The following is a 6721-nucleotide window of genomic DNA, read 5'->3' as shown; positions in this document are numbered from 1 at the left end:
AGGGAGTATGGAAGAGGTGTATTCCAGGTTATCTCATTAAACAACACTTACATTGTTGATCTGAACATGTTGAGCTGTAACTGCAAAAGATGGGAATTGTCTGGTATACCTTGTCATCATGCAATTGCTTGTTTTAGGCATGAGAGAATTGAGCCTGAGAGCATGGTCCATTCATGCTACACTATTGAGGAGTACAAGAAGTGGTATGGCTTCAATATGAGGCCAATGAGGGATCCAGAGGAATGGGAAAAGATGCATGGCAATCCTGTTTTTCCACCCATATACACCAAAGTAATGGGCAGGCCCAAGAAAAGTAGGAAAAAAGATCCAGAGGAGAAGAAGGATAAGAAAGGAGTTAGGAAGTTGACCAAGCATTGTGTTAGCATGCATTGCTCTGTTTGTGGGGGCGCTGATCATAACAAGAAAGGGCATTACAAACACGTGAATCAACCACCTACCGAGGAAGCACCTGGGGAATCAGAAGAAGAATACGATGATCCAAGCATAATTTCTGTAAGTTTCTTACATCTTTTCTTGTACATTGATATATTACTTGTACTTTTGTAGAACATTATGCCACACAGAGTTTACCCACAGTTTGATCCAACACAAACTCCAGATTCTATGGTTTACAAGATGCAGGAAAGGGTAAAATATGCAGTGTTGGTTCTTTTTGGAATATTTTTTTTCTGAATTAACAATTGCTCATATGATATGTTATCTGTTAACTATATTGGCAGGAAAAATTTACATACCCTGCACCTATGGACTTTGGTCCCCTGCCTGAGTCTAGCTTTATTGCTAATGCTAGGGACACAATCCCTATAGGCAGGGTGACAACAGCCATGTCCAGGGGCAGGGTGAGAGGAGGAACAAGTGGAAGCAATGCAACAAGAGGAGGAAGAAGTGCAAGAAATGCAACAAGGGGTGGTAGAAATGGTACCAATGCAACAAGGGGAGGAAGAAGTGCAAGCAATGCAACAAGGGGCGGCAGAATAGTAAGCAATGCAACAAGGGGAGGAACTGCTCCAAGTGCAACTAGAGGTGGCAATTACCCAAGTGGAAGTAATCCTCCCAGAGGAGCAAGGGCTGCTGCTCCATGATTCTACAACTTGCTTTTTGGAAATGATGGACAAAGCAGCCAGCAACCACCACTTTTTATGCAGGGAGAAGAAGAGGTACTTGTGAGCCAAAATGCACCCCAAGATGGCCTGTTTGGAGATGGCTGGCCTTAGGACATGCATGATTTCCTATCTCTGTAGTTGGATGACCAAGTGATGAAGTTCATGAATGAACTTTTGCGTAGAATAGTTCATGAATGAACTGCTCCTTTTGTTGGGGTAAATCAGGAAAAAAGACCTTGTTCTGCTTAGGTTTACATGACAAATGAACCATGCTTTTGTCAGTACTAATTTCCCTGTTTAGTATGGATTTTGTTCGCTACTTCTCCCAGTTTGGAGCTATGACATATGTTTACTGTCATATGCCCAAAATCAGTTTGCACATATGTTTACTGTCATATGCCCAAAATCAGTTTGCACATATGTTTTCTGTCATATGCCCAAAAAGAGTGGCCTGCTTTTTGAATTGTTTTACTGAGATTTTTATGCTCAAATACATTCTGCAGATATGTTCATAGCCATAAGCTAAATTGAGTCTGCACATATGTTTTCTGTTATATGCCCAAAAAGAGTGGCCTGCTTTTTGAATTGTTTTACCGAGATTTTTATGCTCAAATACATTCTGCAGATATGTTCATAGCCATAAGCTAAACTGAGTCTGCACATATGCTTACTGTCATATGCCCAAAAAAGTGGCTTGTGGCCTGCTTTTTGAATTGTTTTACTGAGATTTTTATGCTCAAATACATTCTGCAGATATGTTCATAGCCATAAGCTAAACTGAGTCTGCACATATGCCCGAAAAAGTGGCCTGCTTTTTTCATTGTTTTACTGACATTTTTATGCTCAAATACATTCTGCAGATATGTTCACAGTCATAAACCAAAAAAATGAGTGGCCTGTGATTCGTACCCAGACCATGCTAGCAACAACCCACACCATCTAGCCACTCGGGCAGTGAGACTAATTTGTTCAGTTACGTGTACTCAAGTCTTTTGTACCAACTATTTGTACCATCTCTTTCCTTTGCTCCGCCGCCCGTACGTCTGACAGATGTAAGAGATACTCGCCGGCGACACCCGTGACTACTCCCGCTTTCGCAAGCTCATTCCCGCCATCCAGTACTTCTTCCAAAGCCATTTCCCGCCATTAGCCCGCTCGCCACAGTGTTATTTCCCGCCCTCGACGCACGCTATATAAACACGCTGGTGACCGGGTTTTGGTGGGGCCACTGTCAGCAAGGACATTTTTGTGCAAAAGAAAATAAGTGCAGGGAGGTCTGTGCAAAAACACCACGCATGCGACTCCTTGAAACGGCATGTGTCACTGACAGTGGGCCTCTGCTTGTGTGGCATGCCATGTCATCGGCAAATATGCGGGCAGTCAACGAGAGTGACCGTATATGAACCTAAACGCAAGTTAACTGATCGGAAATCCGTATTTTTAAAGTTGTAGCACTAAACTGCACATCCAACGCGAGTTTAGTGACTACCAGTGATATTACCTCTTAAAAAAAAGTCTAAGTCTAGGAATTCATTTTATCACTAACTAATCTATGGCGCCGTGGCTCGACGTGCTCACACTGGTTTAGTCGGGCCCTAGTCTACTTTTTGTAAAGGAGAAGTAATTTGGCGGCACTGGCCGACACTCGAGAAGCTGACTTCTTTGCATGGCACACGATGATTAGGCTATTGGCTACCACTGTTGCTGAGAATCACATCCTCGCATCAGACTTGAAGGACTGTGGTGTCCGATCCGCTAAACGAATGTAGCGTGTGAAAATTCTTTTGTGCGATCGAGATCGATGTTGCATTCAGCTCCTTCTGCATCTACCTGATCGTTATGCATCACCGTCTCACCCTGTTTCGCATTACTGCAGCACTGTAGCTACCTTGTGTCGTCGTCCTCTTCTCTTGGACTGTCGTTTTCAATTTCATTAGCTCACCATCTGTCTCGTCTCATGACCTGATTTTATCCCGCTTCCCTGCTACTGTTTTCATTTTCTTCAACTAGCTCCCCCTGGTTTTGGATAATATGATCCGTCATCATTAAATTTTCTTATTATGATTAAGTTTTTATTACCAGGAGCAGGCCGGCTGTTAGGCCGCTACCCTTACAAACTTCTCTGTTTTAACAAGTTTCCTCCGCTGATTTTTCTTTCCCATCAAAAGAAAAAAAGTTTCCTCCGCTGAGACTGAGAGGGAGGCCGAGAGAAGTCTCGTAGTTTTCCCCACACCAAGCCGCCAGCGGATGTAGTAGAAAGAAGAGTCTGACACCGCCAATGATTTGCATGTATTTTTTAATACAAATTTTACCGTGATTGACGATTTGATGCCAATGACATTTTTGTATAAAATTATATTACAAATTAGAATCTATAAAAAATTATGTGTTAAAAAAGGTTTTGAGACAATCCGACAATACCCCCTCTCTTCTGGATTAAAGGGCCTATTTCAAAAGTAAGAACTATATCTATATTTACATTAAATTCTGTCAAACTTTTGTTCTCAATTTACTAGAATCAAACGTGCATGAAGGAGTGAAAGAGTCACGCATGTACATTAATATGTTGTACTATCATGATTGAAGATGAATAGATTGGAAGTTTTCTCGCAAAAAAGTAATATATCCTCTTTGGTTGATGTGATTTTCAAGATGAGCCCAATAAAACGAAAATAAGGGAGTACCTAGAATTGCCATATTTCCCAATAATACTCTGAGTGAGAAACTGCTGGGTATATTAGGTTGGTTGTAGTGGGGAGTATCATATTCTAGTATCATGCATATGATACTAGTGTATGATACTACCTCGGTGGCGGCTGGGGCATAAAAAAAATACGTGTTAAGAAAGGTTTTGAGATAATCCGACGGCTGTGTCATGCATGGTTTTGAGATGTACTGGTCATACCGCCCTATAGGCCAGGCTAATGCAGCGGTGGCGGCTAGGGCTTCGTCCGCGACCTTCTTCTTTGCAGCGTCGACATCAGCCATGGTGTCCGACTATCGATGTAGGGGAAGTAGTCGAAGCAGAGGATGAGGATAGAGACGAACAGAGAGCGGTCGCACCGAGACGCTCCCCAAAACCTCCATCGCCCTTCTCCCGGTGCAAGATCGCAATCGATGGGGTTCCGGAGGCCCGCTCACCCAAACGTTCGTGCACACGGTCCACGGTACACTACTAGGGAAAAGCCTAGTAGTAGCGTGCGTACCACCCACGCTACTACTAACTAGTAGTAGTGTGGTTCTGGACCCTCGCTACTGCTAACTAATTAGGAAATAAAAAAATAAATTCCAGCCATGTCTGCTGCTGCTAGGCGTCATCGTCCTGTTCATCCATGGCCGATGTTGATCCTGGAGGGGATGAAGTCGTCCATGGAGATGGGGCTTCCCCATCCAACTCTTCTCCACACCTCTCCTTTGCTGCTGCTACAAAGAAGAGACAAGGCTTAGAAGAGGAAGAGAGATATAGAGAGGAGTAGGTGCAGCAACTCACCAGTGGCCGCCGGAGTTGGAGCCGAAACCCTAGATGACGCCATGGGTTGCGCCCATCAGAGATCTGGCCATCGTCATGGGCGGCGCTCTGCTGGATCTTCCTCTCCTTCCAGTGGAGGAGGAGGAGGACGACGAGGAAGGAGGGGCAACGGAGGAGGAGGAGGAGGAAGGAGAGGCTACGGTGGAAGAGGAGGTCGCCGGATTTGAGGGAGACGTCGCGGCGCGAGGCTGGCAGTTGCCATGGAGGAGGAGACGTGGATGTGCAGGAGCACCATGGGGAGAGAGAGGAGGAGAGGGACGGGGAGAGAAGTGATTTGGACGAGGAGATTGGGATTTCAGGGCTGTTAAAATACCAAGTACTTAGTAGTAGTGCGGGTTTTTACCCCTCGCTACTACTATGGCATGTCCCGGGGACACGGTAGAGACCGCTTAGTAGTAGCGAGGGATAAAAACCCGCGCTACTACTATCAACTTAGTAGTAGCGCGGGTTTATAACCCTCACTACTACTACGGCATGTCCCGGGGGGCACGGTAGAAACCGTTTAGTAGCAGCAAGGGTTAAAAACCCGCGCTCCTACTATCAACTTAGTAGTAGCAAGGGGTAAAAACCCGCGCTACTAGTAAGTAGCAATAGCGAGGGGTATAAACCTGCGCTACTAGTAAGCGTATGTGTATAAGCTTTTCCCTAGTAGTGGGATGGGATCACTGAAAGCAGCAACAGTGAGTGGAACAGTAGATGACGGCTAGGGTTATGTGCAATGAGGAACTGAGTGTGTCGACTGGAGAGAGCAACGTCTCCAATATATAGGTCGTCGAATAGGGAGTCATGGGCTTGGGCTTAGGCCCACGACCATGTCGGCAAATAACCCACGGTCCAAAGTCTTGGGCAGTTGCACTTCCATTTGTGGCTCGTACTAATCTCACTAATTAACCATTCCTGATCAGCAAAAATAAAGCGCACGCATGATGTAAGTCCGAGCTTGGCTCGGCTCGTTCACGAAATATGACGCGCGCATGCCACTTCAATGGCAGCTCCAGAGAGAGGTCACATCCGCTCTGGGCCATCATAAATGCGGCTATAACGCTCGGGAGCGACGTTGACCGCTTCGAGCGGTGTTGTGGTTTTATCACGACAGATGTCCTAGTGTGAGGACTTAGTCATGAGGCCAACGCATCTACGTGGTAGCTTGAGAGGGGTTGAGTGGGACGAGAGACGCGAGGTTTTACCTAGGTTTGGGCCCTCACGTTGGAGGTAAAAGGCTACATCCTGCTTCATTGATATTCATCATGATGCTCACAATTACAAGGATGCTTTTTCTCTAGCTCTCCCTTGAGAGCTATTGACTTGTCTGTCTCCTCCAGACTTGTCTCCCTCAACTTGTCCCTTTTGGGATGCCCTACCCCTTTTTATATAAGTTAGAGGGGCGGGTTACATATGAAGTCATAGCAAGATTAGGACTATTCTATTACAAGTGGAATCATAGTCTTGCTCCCCTTGTAAGGGAAATATTCCTTATGTCTTCCTTCTCAAGCCGGCCCACCATAACGTGAGTTGGCCTTCCCATGAGTCACCTTATGGGCAGTTTTGTCTTATCGTTCATCTGACTCGCCCGTCGGGTCACTAATGAGTCGCAAAGCTCGGGCGGGTCACCTGTGAGTCGCCAGGCTCCAGTCGGGTCATATATCAGGCCGGGTTACGCCGCGGGGTATATCCCCGACAAGCGGGAATGAGAGAAAGTATGGGAGAGGGTTTTGGGTGGGTTCGGGTTGTCGAACGCGTGCGTGCCAGTGGTCCGGATGCCAGTAGAGCCCCCTTCCCCCTCATAGGGCTTGCTTCCGGTTTGCAAAAAAACGAAACCGAACTGGTTCGCAAACGACTACGGGCCTGTGTTAGATGATAAAACACATGCGGAGAGGATGATCTGGACGGGTTTGAGGGTCGACGTTGGAGATGAACTTAGCTATATAGCTTGATGGATGTGTGCTTTGATGAGATTATGTGAATCTTTGCGTCCCTGTAGATGCATGTGTGCACCTGATTAATTAAGTCCATTTGTGCGTCGGCTAGCTGCACCGATGGATCTTATACATTAGACTAGACGGCAACT

This window comes from Triticum dicoccoides, chromosome 5A, assembly GCF_002162155.2.
Source record: "Triticum dicoccoides isolate Atlit2015 ecotype Zavitan chromosome 5A, WEW_v2.0, whole genome shotgun sequence".
NCBI lineage: Eukaryota > Viridiplantae > Streptophyta > Magnoliopsida > Poales > Poaceae > Triticum > Triticum dicoccoides.
This window is presented reverse-complemented; position numbering follows the sequence as displayed.